Genomic DNA, 17,630 nt, shown 5'->3' with positions numbered 1-17,630 from the left:
ATATATATATATATATATATATATATATATATATATATATATATATATATATATATATATATATATATATATATATATATATATATATATATATATATATATATATATATATATATATATATATATATATATATATATATATATATATATATATATATATATATATATATATATATATATATATATATATATATATATATATATATATATTTATATATATTTATATATATATATATATATATATATATATATATATATATATATATATATATATATATATATATATATATATATATATATATATATATATATATATATATATATATATATATATATATATATATATATATATATATATATATATATATATATATATATATATATATATATATATATATATATATATATATATATATATATATATATGCCTTTCTGGGGCATGCATGACTCGCCAAGAGGTTGGGATACGGTCTGCAGACTAGAAAAAGAAAAAGTAAGTGGAAAGAATCAAAGAATCCTGAGTGATTTTTCCTTAGTCCTGAGAAGCTTGCTTGAAAAGAAAAAGTACAGACTGATTGAAGGTGCTGATAAGAAGATAGTATCTGCGAACAATGCCACTGACTTCAATAAAAATTGCACACACACACACACACACACACACACACACACACACACACACACACACATATATATATATATATATATATATATATATATATATATATATATATATATATATATATATATATATATATATATATATATATATATATAATGTGTGTGTGTATGTGTATACATAGCGAAATGTTGGAAACACCTCAGACGGAAGAATTGTCCCATAAACAGCAGACGTCCCTTTATTCTAGAAGTTTTATCAGATAAAAAACAAAGGCAATGAAAGACGAAAAATAAAAAGAAAATATAGTTGAAATAGAACTTAATGAGATAACAAAAAGATTAAAAATACTAATAAAACATAAAAACTAAAAATGAAATAAATATAAAATACAGTTATAATTATGGAAAATTGACATGCATATATCGTTGCATATAATATGCATATCATTGTTGGGAATAGTGAATTTTGAAAATGTGTCAAGAATACAGCTATATTGCTGAAGTGGGATATTTAAAAAGAAAAGCTGTCATTTTTACAGTTATAAAAGAGAGAGTGTGATGAAAAATGAACGAAAGATTGTTAGAGTATCTTTCATTTAAGAAAATGAAAGAGCATGAAACGGACGTAGTGTTCAGAGGAGGAGTGGACTAAAGAATAGCTTATCTTTACCTATTAGAAAGAAAAGCAGAAGTACATAGAAGGTTAGATAGCGGAATCAAGGCTGGCAATGTGGTTATAAATTGAACCTAGATAACTGAGTTTATTAAATCAAATGCGTAGAACATGTTGGAAGAAAGTTGGTAAAAAATATGCAAGAGTATAAGTACACTACAATTTTAAGAAGTCACAGTATTAGTGGAGATCCTTTTAAATACTGGGGGTGGGGGATGGGAGGGGGGACAAGAAATAAAAGCAGAACGGTGAGATGAGGAAATAAGAACTTTAAAAAAGAGATATCACTCGAGGTGCAGATGTGCAACAGAAACGATCATGTACAGGTACAAATAAGTCAATAAAAAACGGAGATAAAGAATGTAAACTGGTCACGAAAACAGAGCGATGCGTGAGCAAGAAAACTCGATAAATAAATTGCATCTACTTGGTTAGTTCACTGTTAAGGAAAAAGAAGCAAATCATCTAAATGCTATTAATGATAACATATCAGCTTTAACTTTCGGTCAGCGTTCCCTTCCCTAGATAACTTAAAGCATTGCACTAATAATTTTCTCCACCACAATGTCACTTACAACACGCCATTTGTCAGGAAATGCAATCATCTCCCAATGTCATTAAAGAAAATTCGAGTCATATCCCACAGTTACTGACGTAAAACATGTCGCCCTTGTCCTCCATGCCATAGATTTCTTAGTGATTATTAAGAAGAAAAATACGTACCCAGACATTTCATATTCTGTGAGCAGACGTTCCATCCCCACGGGCCAAATCCATATTGCTTAGGACACAATGCTCCTGTTACCCTGCTGAGGAACTGGGTGAAAAAAAATTGTTATTGTTTTATAGCTGTTCTTTGTATACAGAAATACCCTGGGAGCGTATTAGACTCTAGAACCTACATTTCCAGTGCTAGAGAACATCAGGCTTTCGGTGAGATAATGTGTCAAGATAATCTATTCTTGAAAGTAGTTAAAAGATTGTGAATCAACACTTACGTATTTGCACAGTAATTTGTGCATTTAAGACACAATGCTTGGCCGTTCCTTTTAAAAAAAGAATTAAAACCAATAACACCGTGTTTTACAATATTCCCAGGAAGTTAGTATCCTCGAGTCTCTTAATTTTGTAATACCTGAGAACGGAATTAATGTAAGCTGACGTGAGGCTCACGAATCATCAGAAATTAAGGGACTGTTACATGGAGAAGAAATAACAGGCGGTACCTTAAACAAGAAATACTTTTTTCTAACTACGACAGCAGTTCTGATAACTCCTCAGTCATTTCGTTTTTTAAGGATATTAAGTCTCAGATTTTAAAAGAAAAATATACGTTAATGTATTACTGCAAATACCCTAACCAGTTTTCACTAAGATTCAAAATAGGGTATATTGGAAACATGAAAGGAGAACATCAACTGGTGTAGTTGGCACATATGTGGAACTTTGGAACGTTCGTTCTCTAATCATGATTCCATTGTAAGGCCACTTTGAAAGCTGTCTTCGAAATTTTCGAAATTATCCAAAGTTAATAAGCTGAAAAGAAAGAACTACAATTTACTACTTTATAACAGTATATGAAAATGGAATTGCGTGGGAGATTCACACACTGTTCACGGTATAGTAAAACTCATCTGAAGTTTTTTTTTTTTTAAGTTATCGTTTACACATTCCTGCTGGACATGTGAGAAAGAATTTTATTTCTTGCGAAGAAAGGAGAGACGGTGGTTTGCAGAGACATGTGGCATTCTGTTATTTTTGTCTTACTATCACGGTGTAACTGAGCTGTTATTTGGAAGCTGATGTTTGATCTGTGAATGTTCTAGATTTAAGCTCGATTTCTTGCAGTATCTGTGATGTGTGGGTGAAGCTATCGGGCTAAATTATTCAGTTCTCTTTGATAGTGTTTACATAAAAAAGGGGTTATCTATCTATGATATCCTTTTGAAATGAAACAAAAATATTGAACACTATGTAAAATAATTGGATAAGTTTAGCGAGTGCAACGAGGGTCCGTCATCCCTTTTAGACACTTTAGAGAAGCAAGCATAGTAAAAGAGTCATGTACCCTGTGTTTGTGCGCGGGCTCGCGCGAATGATAACCAAGATACCTTAAGTTTTGAAAAGACCTGTAAATAGGATGTTCCAGAATATTTGGAGACTTACGTGATAATAGCAAAAACTTACGAGGAATTACACTCCTATATTCACGTCGAGATGTTTGTCCTAGATCAAAGTATTCCGCTAATTACAAAGTCCTCTCTAATAACTTCAAGTAATAGTATGTAATTGAAGACAGCAAGTTCAGAAGGTGAAAATTTCCGTTTCGTGGGCAGATATACAGCATAAGTATAAAAGAAGGTGAGACTTATGTCATGTGGTAAAAAAAAAAAAAAAAAAACTCACACATTTGTTGTTATTACACATCCTTATTTCAGTCTATGTAGTCTTGCTTTCGCTGTTTTTATTTCCTTTACTCCTAACTTCTTCATTCTCCCATTTCATTTTTGAAGTGTAATAACAGATATTTGCAGATAATCTTTCAACTTTAGATTAGTTAATGATGTATGAATTATTATTATTATTATTATTATTATTATTATTATTATTATTATTATTATTATTATTATTATTATTATTATTATTATTCCATCTGTTTAAATACTGAACAATATCAGTCATGATTTTGCCAATGATATCATTGTAAAATTATTCATAAAGATTAAATAAACTATTGGTAGACGAGAGTTCAGTCGATTACTTTATCCTAATTTAAATACCATTAAATGTGTAAAATGTCTGTGACAATAATACTGACATAAATAAAGTTTAGAACGGAAGGATGCATCTTAGTTTCTTGTATCATTATTTTGCACTCTATGTAAATAAGGTGTTTTATATTAAGTACTGTTAAAAGTTAATTTACAATTATAAAAGTAAAAAAAAAAGATAGTAAAAATAAATCTAGCCCAGTTAAAACGCTTAATTAAAGAGAACTCAGATTACATGTGAACTGTAAGAGTATCGTGACATTAATATATGGTTTTATGTTTGTTCGGTCAATATTGAAGTAATAATTGAACGCCTATGAATTGTTTTACTTATTGATAACCTGAGCTTTTTAAGTGTCGCAATAATTTGATATAAGCGGCATATTGAATGTCAGGGTTAGGATTCAATATTCTCCCACCTCAACCTTTGTTACAATCAGGCAGTTTATAAGTAAATTTTCTTTTGCTCTTTTTAATTATGTAATTATAAACGTAGGTTGCATTGGACTTGGTTTCCGTCTACCCTCCTTTAAATTAAGTGTGTTTATACAATAATACAGTATTAAACCCTGTTTTAGAAAGAAAGCTTATAAAACTGCTTTCTTTTAATGAGGGAGTTAAAACCTTTTATCTTATAACAACGATTGATTTCCTCTTAAAAAAAATTTTCTAGTCTTGCAATTCTGGAAAAGATAGGTAACTATCAGAATAGTTATATTAAAAAAAAAATTGTTGACCATGGAGCTGTTGATTCAAAGTGAGGTAACGTGATGCAGTGGTGCATTGCGTTACCACATTATTCGTTCTGAAAGATAGGCAGTGAAAACAGATTTTTTAAAGTTAACTGTAGGTTCTTGGTTCTAATACAGTTTCAGATTATGCCTGTGTACGGATTATAGCATAAACAAGAGAGACATTACTTTTTATTCCTTGACACAGTGGCAGGAGCGTTATGATCTAAACAAAATGGATTTGACCCTTGGGTAAGGCACGTCTGCTCACAAAATTGGGAATTTATCCTTTCTTATTACTTTTACAATCGGTACGAAGTTTATGGCTTATAGAACAAGGGTGACAGGTGTCTCCTGTAGTGGCAGTTACAGCTGCAGCCACGGTTCCGGAGGTAATGGAATGCAACTTTATATTTTCTTTGAGGGCTCGGGAACGAGAGATATAGGGAAGATGATCTTGCTTCAAGTGAATTGCTTTTACTAAGGAATGGCGTGCTATACAGGAGAATGCATGGGAAAGCTTTTAGTGTTTATTCTTTTTAATATGAGGAGAATGATGATAGAATGACAATGTAAAGACTGAGGTGTCACAGCTCCCTTTATATCCATATATCGGCTACGATGGCATAACCAGTAGTATATCGGTATGTCATTCAAATTAATAATACATAGAATTCGTCATAATAATGTAGTTCAATTGCTAGATTTATCATGTGTGTAGTGCATAAGTACAACAGCTTTAAGATGCTATATTAGATGGTTGGTCACTTCAGGATATATCATTTCATATCGATAGATGAACAAGAAAATGTCATGAGCTTGTATCATTATCTAAAGCCCATTTGTATGATATTTCCATGGAAATATACTGGCTTTTAAAGAAACAATATTGCAGGATAAGGTTAGAGAATATATTTATTTCGACACATTTTCCGCGAGAAAATGTATATCTGGTTAGAGGCCTTGTTCGTTTCACCAGAATTAAATAATGAAAAACAGTCCTTGAATAACGCATGAATAGCTCGAGACATCAATGAATTTTACAAATCATGGCGAAACGATGGTTTTACAGATAGGTTTTCATCGCGTATTTTTACCGATAGGAAGTGTTCCCTGTTAAATTCTGTGTGATTTTTTTTTTTTTTTTTTTGAGTGGTACAGTCAGTCATCTTCGAATAACTTCAATGAACCAAAAATTCAAATTTTTATACATATCATCATCGTCTCCAACGCGAGTGACGCAAAGCGCCTCTGAAATTCCATCACTTATGTATTACTTGTAAAAACCAAAGTAAAAATGAGTGCAAGTGTTAGTGATGAAGGACAAAGTCGAAAATGCAACTCTAAATGTGATTAAGGGAAGTATTTTTTGTTAAGAAACAAATGATAATTCAAGTAAAAGAAATATATAAAGAGCGACAAAATTCAATAATGCTCTGTGTGCAAGATCAGGAGAGTAGGAAGAGAAAACAAAAACACGCACACACACACACACACACAGTAGACACTACGACAAGGAAATGAGTGGTTTAATAAAAATGGGACTTTAGTGACATAATGACAGAATTGTTTATGAAGAAATGGAGCTTAAAATAACCAATACAAGGATAGAAATGTTGTTTCAACAGAATAACGTCCTTTGTAGATAGACTGATAATTCTGAGGGGGTGATAAAAGAGTAGGTCAAAGTAGATACGGACCTCAATGCTGCAGGTCTGGAAGTGATTCAACAAATTTGTGATCTCTTCAGAAAGTGACTTGACAGTATACGGCGGCCAGTAAAGAGAATGAGATATAGAACAGCAACATAGATAATGAGTTTAAACAAGGATGAGGGTGTGAAAGTCAATTATTATTGTTCATTAAAAACAGATATTTAAGAAGTATATGAGTCATGGAAAAATCTTCCTGTAGTCTGCATTAATATCAGGAAGCATATGACAATAAAAAGTGATACATAAAGCTATACAACTCTCTATTCTTTCTCTTTCTCTACAGATTCATTTATAATAATATGCCATACTATAGTTGCAACATTATTTTGTAAGACTAACTTTTTATCTACAGATATTTTTATCGTACTAAGTCTTGCCATTACAGTAAGGTTACTTCCTCTCTCTCTCTCTCTCTCTCTCTCTCTCTCTCTCTCTCTCTCTCTCTCTCTCTCTAACCCTTGTTGTGAAGGTACAACAAATTATTCAGCCTGTCACACTGCACAAGACTAACTACTCCCAGATTGTAAAGGATTTTCTTTGCGAAAATAATGCAGTATCTGTCGCAAACAGTTTCCACTTATAAAAGATGCATAGAAGATGCGAGAAGCATGGACCCAAGCCTAAACAAACACCAGTCTGCTCATGGGGTTTCTAGCTGGTCTTTCATAGTGTAAGCAAGCTTGTTTCTGGGAAATGATATCCATTCTAAAAACACAGTCCCCTTTGAAGCAATTTTTTTATAAATATAAAATTGGAGTTTAAGTTTAACTGTAATGTAAATCTTCAGTGGTCGCGTTATTATTATCGAGATATTTTTCGAGAAGAATAATTTTAATTAACTTCATATAAAGTTATATACTTTCATTTCAGTGTATATATGAGAATATTTTTATGTGTCAATATATATATGCGTTTTTGTATATAAGATGTATAGTTCTTTTCCTGTTAGTTTCATTGATTACCTGTTAACTCCTATTGTCAGTTGCATCACAACTTTAAAGAATAGGCTATCTTATGTACTAAGACTAGTGTTCTTCTTTTACTAAATTCTGGTGATATATTTCGTTATACAATTAAAAAATAGCAGTAATCTGGTTGTGATTCATATAAAAAAGTCTTTAACTTATGCAGACGACTCTTCAGAAAGAGAGAAAACAAACATTTTATTGTTTTCTGCATTCGAAAAAGGATTTATTTGAGATTAATCAAACGTTAAAATTAGTGACTCAAGATCTTTTATTTCTGCTGTACCTGCCACAGGCCTTCTCTTGTCAACAAAAGCTTCAGTGGGATTTTTAATTCCACACAATTCTGTCACAATATGCTACAACAAAAATATTTTATAAGTGTAACTTTCATTGTTTTACCTGTTCATCTATTGCATTTTATAAATTTTTGTTTAAAGATTAGGTCATCTATTTTAATTATTTTCATTCCCTTTTATAATTTTAACATTGATAAGTTTCGTTCTTTGAAATACCCAATGGCGGTGAGTCTATTCTATAAAGTAGGAAACAAATGAAAATGAGCACTTAATGCAGACGACTCATTTTCAGAATAATCTTTCAAAGCGAACGCAACTGAAACTCGGATGGCTGCAACCTTCAGTCCGAGAGATTTACCGAATGGAAATTAACAGCAATTCAGGTGATGTCGTCCGCACTCACGGATGGAAATGACTGAAGATCTACATTATTCCCTCCATAAATGTAACATGCTTTTAATAAGCATAAAAGACATCTAAAACAAAATAAGTTTCAGAAAAGGATTTTTAATTAAAATAACTTGTTCAACACCGTTAGCGAGTAAAGTTACAAGAAAAATATTTTATTGTTTGAAATATGTCGAACTTGTTTTAGAACCTTACACTTATTCATCTCTACATTTTATAAATATTTTGTTTATATATAGCCATTGAGGTCATCTATTTTAATTATTTTATATTATATATTTATAATTTTAATATTGATAAGTTTATATATATATTTGATATACCCGATGGCGGTATAGTATATTCTATAATGTAGGAAACAAATGAAAATGAGCACTAATTCCCTGCATTTGAATATATACATTTATATAATATATAATATATTCAAATATATAAAGCAATGAAATATATATGGCTGCCAACCTTCAGTGGAGATATTTATAGAATGGAAATTAACCCGCAATTCAGGTGATATATATCCGCACTCACGGATGGAAATGACTATATTAGAGGGATATATATATATATATATCCTCCATAAATGAAGCCATGCTTTTAATAAGCATAAAAGACATCTAAATTACAAAATAAGTTTCAGAAAAGACTGTACGAAAATTTAGTTAACTTGTTCAATACCGTTAGCGAGTAAAGTTACTTGAAAAATAAGATCCCAAATTATTGTTTAAAATATGTCGAACAGCACGTTCGCAAATGAACCTTACACGGTTATCTATCTATCAATCTAAAATCTATCTATATATGAAAAAATATATTACTCCGATATAGAGTGAATTGATATTATATTTGTAGCTTATATATGATTATATATATATATATATATATATATATATATATATATATATATATATATATATATATATATATATATATATATATATATATATATATATATACATACAAATATATATATATATATATATATATATATATATATATATATATTTATATATATATATATATACGTGTGTGTATATAAAATTGAATGTTTTTATATTTGTTTATCTGCTGTAGAAACCGAACCACTTGGCAGACCCAGACAAAATTTTGCACACGCCTTCTATGTCACCCTAGAACGGTTTATAACTCAAAATCAAACCCTAACCTGTGACGGACATGTAAACACAGACAAAACAAATAAAATTTTCGTTTTCAGTCCACCGTTTCTTCAGTAACATTATGGGAGTCACTAATAGCTTGGGGTGGAAAGATTCAACTTTTCTGTTGACGATATTAAATTCCTCCCACCGCAAACCCTCAGACGCATGGTACCCCAACAAATTTAGTTTCTCCTTTGTTTTTACCTTTGGAATTCACTGTAGCGACTACTTCGTGACGTTACGATGATGTGTTTCGTTATAATGATGTATTTCATTATAAACCCAGTTTAAATTAGGTCTGGAATAATCGAAATATCACCTTGAGCATTCCAGCGTTTTGACAGTTGGAATTAATTATCGTGGGAATTGGCAAAACACTTACTTCACTGTATATGGAAGATGAGTTTCTTTTCACATTGCATGGTACTGATTACCTGGAAGATAATGACTGAAAATTCTTGATTAAAACTTTACAGGAATGTAGATCAGTACATTTGGAAATCTTTTCTAAAAGGCACTTGCAGAATTTACGTGTATGGTGGTTAAGTGAATATGGTGCTGTAATGGGAAAAGTATTCCTTTAATTATTATTGATTTATTTAGGATTGATTCATCATCCTCCTCTAATATCTTGACACTGCTGTTGTAAGAGCGATTGGGACTATAAAATGTTTTCATTTTTGTTGTGGACATCGAATGCATAGCAGTGTAGCCAGTCCCTTGTTTTGTTTTTCATTCACTCTGAGTATGGGAGCGCTGTCCTGTCCTGAATCTTTCGTCTTTGCATTTTGGTAACACTAGCAAAACATGTAAGGATCGCGAACGCTCTCGAATTTGTGAGAAGGACGTCAACCGGTCCACCCTTCATTTTGGCTATTTTACCAAATTATTAATACAAATTATTATCTGTCCCTTGCGAGATAAGCTTTTAAACTCATAATATTACCGTTGGTTCATTAGTTGGAACAGATCACTATCATGAAAGAACAGTAGCAGACGAGGAATTAAGCGCTGTGTTGTTGCATGCCCAGTCAAAACGTAACTGCAACGCCTTAACATATAAAATTTTCATAAGTCGCGAAAGATGCTTCACATTCGTTAATTGTCATGAAATTTTGCTGTGTTGATTTGAATTGTAACTTAGCATTTAACAGGGTTGTAAAGCGTTAAAATATAGTTATAAGTATTTTGTTTATGTAAAATTTTTGTAAATACCAGGGCATCTTGGGGTTACCCCTACCTCTCTCATGGAAATTTCAACTGCCGATCACGATCTTCGACTTGGCTATACAGTAATTTAAGAAGGTCTACCCTAGACTAATCCTGTTTGAATGAGGAATTATGACTATTTTTGTTAAAAATAGTTAGGCTATATATATATATATATATATATATATATATATATATATATATATATATATATATATATATATATATATATATATATAATAAATTCTAATATATATAAAACTTAATTATATATAGGACTTTAATTACATACCCTCATTAAAATAACCTAACTTTGTGGCCTATTGTAACCTAGTCAAAAATCAGCCATGTAAACTTTGCATAAGCTATCCTTAACGATTTCTGAAGAGGCCTAGCCTAGACTATATCCTGTTAAAAGGCACCTTAGCCTAATTTTACCTCATTTTAGTTAAAGTTTTTCTCAGAAATCTTTCAGGCAGCCTTATCCATTGACATATATTGTGTTCAAACATTTAGTACTGTGTGGAGTAGGGTATCAAACGATTTACACCTTACTGTAAATTAATTGATTCCAGGGCTGCTCCACGTTTGATACTTATCCTATTATGAAGGAAAAGCAATTCCCATAGTATGTAGTTGATATGTTTTTTGAGGTCTCTCAATATAAAGAGTTATTTTTGTTGTTTTAAACTGCTCACTTATATTGTTTTTCTGGAAATCAAAACTAAATAAAAGGAATATTTCCAGGTATCTAGTCCAGGAGTTCTGAAGACTATGTAATTTAACCTAGTCCAAGAGTTCGGAAGAATAGGTAAATTAACCTAGTCCAAGAGTTCTGAAGAATGTGTAAATTAATCTAGTCCAGGAGTTCTAAAGAATATGTAAATTAACCAAGTCCAGAAGACTAAGCCTAGGAGAATTTTGGCATGATGTAATGAGTAATAAAGAATGGAACTGAGGACCAGGGATTTTCTTCAATAACACCTTACCTTTACCACCTAAAATACACATCAGCACTTCAAATATTTCCCAGTTGGAAGACATCACCTGGTCTCATCAGTAATAAGACCCATACACCCATGGAGTATCATGTAATAGCAGGTAGGACAGGCCTACCCTAATTCCCAGGCAGCGTAAACGTCAGTAGTCTTCATACCCACCTTGTCAACTATGACACACGTACCATTCTCCAACCCCTGTCTCCGGTCAAGAAGACTTACAACAGTGCATATGTATAGTATTATCATTATCGTATCTTAATGTCTTGGAGGGGGAAAAATTCATCTGTGACAGTGCAAATAAGAGTTAAATTAAAAAATGGCAACTACTGCTCTTTGAGGAACATCGAAGTGCTCAAAGCTTATACAACACGTCAATTTCGTACCTTTGTCATATTTCATTTATGCCACATTTAAATAAACTACGTTTCTTAGTAAATCTAAGATAATTCCCAAAATGTATATCTCTATCGCACATGAAAGGAAGGCTATTGTGAAATCTCCGTTTGGTCAAACCAGACGCAGACGTCATCAATAAGTACCTGTGTAGTGCTTTAAGACAGTGCGTCATCATACATTAGCATGCGTTTGCATAAACTCAGCGTTCTCCTTTTGCTCAGAGCTGGAGGCAAAGTCACGTAGCCGTGGGAAGTCCTTGGGAACGAGGTCATATGTTTGTTCGTGTTTGTGCATCTTAGTCTTGCTATGTAAAAGTGTGACAGCTTAGATATTAGATCGACATGGGAGATCATCCTGTACAGACCAATTGTATTCTTTTGTAAATAAGTCTTTATACGAAATACAAGAAAAACCACTATGGAGTTTGTCTGAAATCCTGCAGAACATTGGTCTGATCTTCCAAAAACAGTCTTATTCTACAGCCATGGAGAAACTGAAGATGTCATAACCAAACTCTGACTGAGTTCCAAACACCAGGGGAAATTTCTGATGAAATACCTTCTTATAACAGTGGTGGCAGCATACACAACAGCGGTCACAACAGAGCTTTCTGGCAGCACCTCTACATGGCGTCTACATTGGTAAACGGAAGCTCCGATACGGCGAGATGCCCAAAAAACCATAGACAATTGTCATCTTCATAAACGACATGGTTACAGTCGGACGGACAACTCGATGCATCAAAATGTCTTGGAAGCGGAAAGAAAACAATCAACAACGAAAAAGCGAGGAAAACATCTGACCTTCGCAACACATTTTCCCCAACGCACGGCAGAGAGAGAGAGAGAGAGAAATCTACACAAATCTACGCAACATTGCACATCAACACTCCACGTTGTTCCTTGAGGGTTTCTGCAATCAACATTCATCAACATAAGAAGTTCAACATCCACAATAACATCCCTTCGATGACGTGTATCTAGCCAGACGGAAGTTGGACAGCAGAGGAACCTCGTCGACCTACTTACCAGAATCCAATAAAAAGCTAAGTACAGCCATTATTTGTAACAGTTGGTATATTCATTTACAGTGTTCGGGTCTCGAGTGGCAGGTTGCTGATATAAGGTGAGAGCAGTGCCGTAGATTACTACCTTTGCCTTGCAGACGTAGCGGTTCCTGATACCTCATTTTTTTTTCATACTTTTGTGTCCTTTTATTTTTTACGCCTGCCACATTGTTAACTCTGTTCTTTTTCAGGAAAGTGCATTTATTACTTTTCATTATTGTATTTTATGATGCATTTTTCATAAGTGATGTTATTTTTTAGCGGTTATATGAATCTCGGTTGTTATTTACTTGCGTTCCTGGTTTAGATTTATGAGGTTACGTAGCGGCCGTGTTTATTCATATAGGTTTCAAGATCACTTAGAGAGTAGGCGTGCGGATAGGAAACTTAGTAGGAAAATGACTCCTCCAACCCCAAGTGGGAGCGACCCCACCACTTCCCCACAGAATCCTGTAGTTACGGTAGTTAATGCTAGATCGCCAATTGTACCATTCGCAGGTCGTGTCAATGGATTTTTGACGCAGGGTGTCGAATCTTGATTTCGTCTATAGACGTACACCTCACGGCAAAATCCATTACCGATCCGTCTTTACAATTGCAAGAGGCAAAGAGTTTCATAGATTTTGCTAAGGGAGATGCAGGTGCATACTTGCGGGGAATATCTTTTAAAGAAACAAACACTTGGGATGGTTTCAAAGCCAATCTGCATTCCATTTATGGGAGTGAGGATGCATTGGATGAAGTTCTTGCTTTACGCAACATCATAAGACTCACATCTATGACTAATCTAAGTATAGCAGATAGGGCAGCTCTGATAGGAGATAGGCTCGAAGAGTATAAAGGACAGATTGATGGCTCAAGTTGGGTCAATGGTAATCTGCATATCAGTTCCAAATCTGTCTGCAGGTTATTCTATTTAACACTTGTAACAGCAATGTTACCTGAACCTTTGGTTAAGTGTTTTGATGAAAAATTACAATCAGATAGCTCAGAATTAGATATCTATAGGCAAGTTCGAAACACTTGTCCAAGTGTACAGATCTCGATCCTTCTCTGATTCAGGATTTTACAAAGCAAGAAAACAAAAATCATGCGTCTACATCACCGCAACAGGTTAACTTAGTCACTAATAATCCATCAGCAGTCATTTGTTACAATTGCAAAAACCTGGTCATGTGATAAATGAGTGTAGGTCCCGCTATTGTTCAATCCATAACAGTACGCATCATAAGTATAGTCATTGCAATGCAAGAAAGAAGAATTTAAACAGTAACACAAACATTCAAAACAATGGTAATGACGCTAAAAAGCAACAGTACCATGGGGAAAGAACAAACATTACAAGCAGAACAGTAATGCAGGTCAGAAACAAGTACATTCAAATCGTTCCTCGGGAAAGCCAACTTCAGGCTCAGCAGTTCCAAACAATAATGCGTCAGTGAATTTTCCGAATGCCGGCGGGCAGACAAACACCACATAGCCAGCTTAAAGGGGGAGGAGAGTGATATTGGGTTATCATCACTTTTTAAATCAGATAATAAGTTTAATGTTCTCCAAGATATGTGTGAAGACAAGAATTTTCCAGAAATCGAGGTAGTGTCTCCCAAACATGCAGAGCACGGTCCCGTAGATTTTTGCAAAATACACGCTATTATTGGCTCAGAAGAAGTTAGACCCACTTTGCATGCAGTTAGCTTAGAACACAAGCATTTCACCCTGTTTTTTGATTCAGGTAGTCCACGTAATATAATGGATTTACGTACCCATCACCTTTTATTTTCAAGATTTCCCATCGAACGCTCTGATGTTCGTTTGTCAGGAATAGGCAATAATGAATTAGATGTAATTGGTACATCTCAGATACAATACAGGTTGGGGCAACGTACTTTTACGGATACCTTTATCATTGTTGGCAATATTAATATGTACCCAGTAGTTATTATGGGATATCCATCAATGTCATTACATAACGTAATTTTAACACCCTCAAAACACGGAGTGTTTATAAAAGGGAAATTCTATCGGTCTTCACACACATTGAAATCTGTTTTGGATCAGAAGGAGACAGAGAGTAAGAAGATAACGTATATCGAAGAGCCAGTCACTTGTCTCATAAGCGATGATATTGTTACAGCAACCCAACATAACTCTCAGGCACCCGTCCTTGCTGCGTTCGCACAAACCATTGAGCCAAACACACCATCGTATCTCACGGTCAAGGTTAAAAGAAAATTGCCAGGCTCAGAGGTTTTAATTCTTCCTGATACCTTAAAGATCAATGGGCTTTCAGTCACGCAAGCATTATACACAGTAAATTCTGATCACCGGGTTAACATTGAAGTTTTTAATCACTTAAATGCTGCTTTAACAGTACATGAAAATCAACATATTGTCAATATCGAAGCATATAAACATCGAATCCTTACAGTTGCTGAAATTAACTCCACTGAATCAGCAACAGACGAATCTCTTTTAAAGGTAATTAGGGGCAAAATCGAAGCAGACATTTTAGATAGGGATATAAGCAAGAAATTTTTTTATCTTTTATCCAAATATAGTGATGTTTTTTCTACTAGTACTGGAGTTTTAGGCAAAACGGAAGTCATCGAACATCAAATTCGTTTAAAGGATAAAGACCAGGTCATTTACGTGCCTTCATATCGTCTACCGGCCAAATTTCTGAATGAAATCAATGTTGAGGTAGATAAAATGTTAAAAGAGGGGGTTATTAAGAAATCTAACAGCCCTTATAATTTTCCCTTGATAGTAGTACCAAAAAGGATAAAACCTGGAGGATTTGTGTTGACTTTGCAAGCTTAACGACCAAACTATCCCTGATCGTTTCCCAGTACCTTGCATAGATGATATTTTGTCTCTATTAGGACAGAATAAGTTTTTTACTTCCTTGGACTTACGTAAAGGCTTTCACCAGATACCCTTAGCTAAGGATAGTACCCAGTACACTGCTTTTAGTACAGCTAGAGGTCACTATGAATTCCTACATATGCCATTTGGGCTACGTTGTGCTCCTATTACGTTCACTAGAATGATCAATATAGTGTTCAGAGATTTACTAGGGAATATTCTCCATGCTTATATGGATGATTTAGTTATATTTTCCAACACCTTGGAGGAGCATTTAAGTAAACTAGAAATAGTCCTTCAAAGGTTAAGAGAACATCATCTAAAAGTAAAAATTTCTAAATGTGAGTTTTTAAAGACGAATTAGTCTATTTGGGTTTCATGGTATCTCGGCAAGGTCTTAAAGTAGTCCATGATAAAATCTCTGCTATTAGTAAATTTCCCGTTCCTACTAATGTTAAAGCCATACAGCAATTTCTCGGGTTTCGGGTTATTATCGTCGGTTTATCCGAGATTATTCAGTAATAGCAGCTCCTTTAACTGATCTCATAAGGAAGGACGTAACTTTTAAATGGGAATCCCAACATCAAATTGCTTTTGATACCTTGAAAGAAAAAATCAGTTCTGCTCCTATTTTAAAGTTTCCCGATTTTACTAAAGAGTTTATTATTGCAACCGACGCATCAGATCAAGGAGTAGGAGGTGTGTTACTCCAGTGGCATGACAATAAGTTTTTCCCATTGCTTTTTATTCTCGCAAATTAAAAATGTCAGAGAAGAAATATGCAGTAATAGATAAGGAATGCCTCGCCATTGCTAATTCGTTGGTACATTTTAAATATATAATCTATGGGTATAGTGTCAAAGTTCTAACTGATCACAAGCCCCTTACTGACTTTTTAAAGGTTTCAATCATAGTCCTAAAAAGAACTCGGTGGCACATGATTATCCAGGACTTTGGAGCTAAAATTGGATACTTACCCGGTAAAGCAAACGTAATCGCAGATGCGCTATCTCGTAACCCAGTACCAACACACTCAATACCTTTCGCTGATCTAGAAGAAATTCCAATTCCTTCGCAAGCTATGAAAATTGCTATCGAAAATGGTCAATCTTTAGCCCAAGCAACAGAGAATATTACAGATATAGAATGGAATCTAGATTCAGTACGACAAGAACAAATGAAAGATCAGAAATTAAGAGTAATAATAGATGCATTAAATAGGAATCCAGATGATAAGGAATATGTGAAATATACGAATCAATATTTCTTGATTAAGGATAACATTCTATGCCGATCCGTGGCTAGGAGAACCAGGAGTTCAACACAATTAACTAACGACCAGGTGGTTGTACCTATCACATTAATCCCAATCGTTCTGAAATGGCTTCACAACCATCCTCTGCATGGTCATCCTGGGTTCGAAATAACCTCTCAAAAGGCCAAGTCATTATTTTACTGGTCTACTATGTTAAAAGATATTAGGACATATATTAAAAACTGTGATATATGTTTCCGTCACAAGGGCCATGCTAAGAATCCTGTAGGTCTCGGAACTTATCCCGTGCCTAGCAAACCTTTTGAAAGGGTACACCTTGATTTATTGACAGGTTTTACGAGACAGACCGGGGGAATAAAAACCTCTTGGTTATCATTGACGCCCTTACACGGTATACTGAATTAATACCACTAAAAGTAAAACAGCCATTGAGGGCGCTAGGAAGTTTTTTACGAGTGCTATATATGCAGACATGGAATT

The sequence above is a fragment of the Macrobrachium rosenbergii genome, chromosome 24 (assembly GCF_040412425.1).
Source record: "Macrobrachium rosenbergii isolate ZJJX-2024 chromosome 24, ASM4041242v1, whole genome shotgun sequence".
In the NCBI taxonomy this organism is placed as follows: Eukaryota; Metazoa; Arthropoda; class Malacostraca; order Decapoda; family Palaemonidae; genus Macrobrachium; species Macrobrachium rosenbergii.
Note: the sequence above shows the minus strand (reverse complement) of the source record.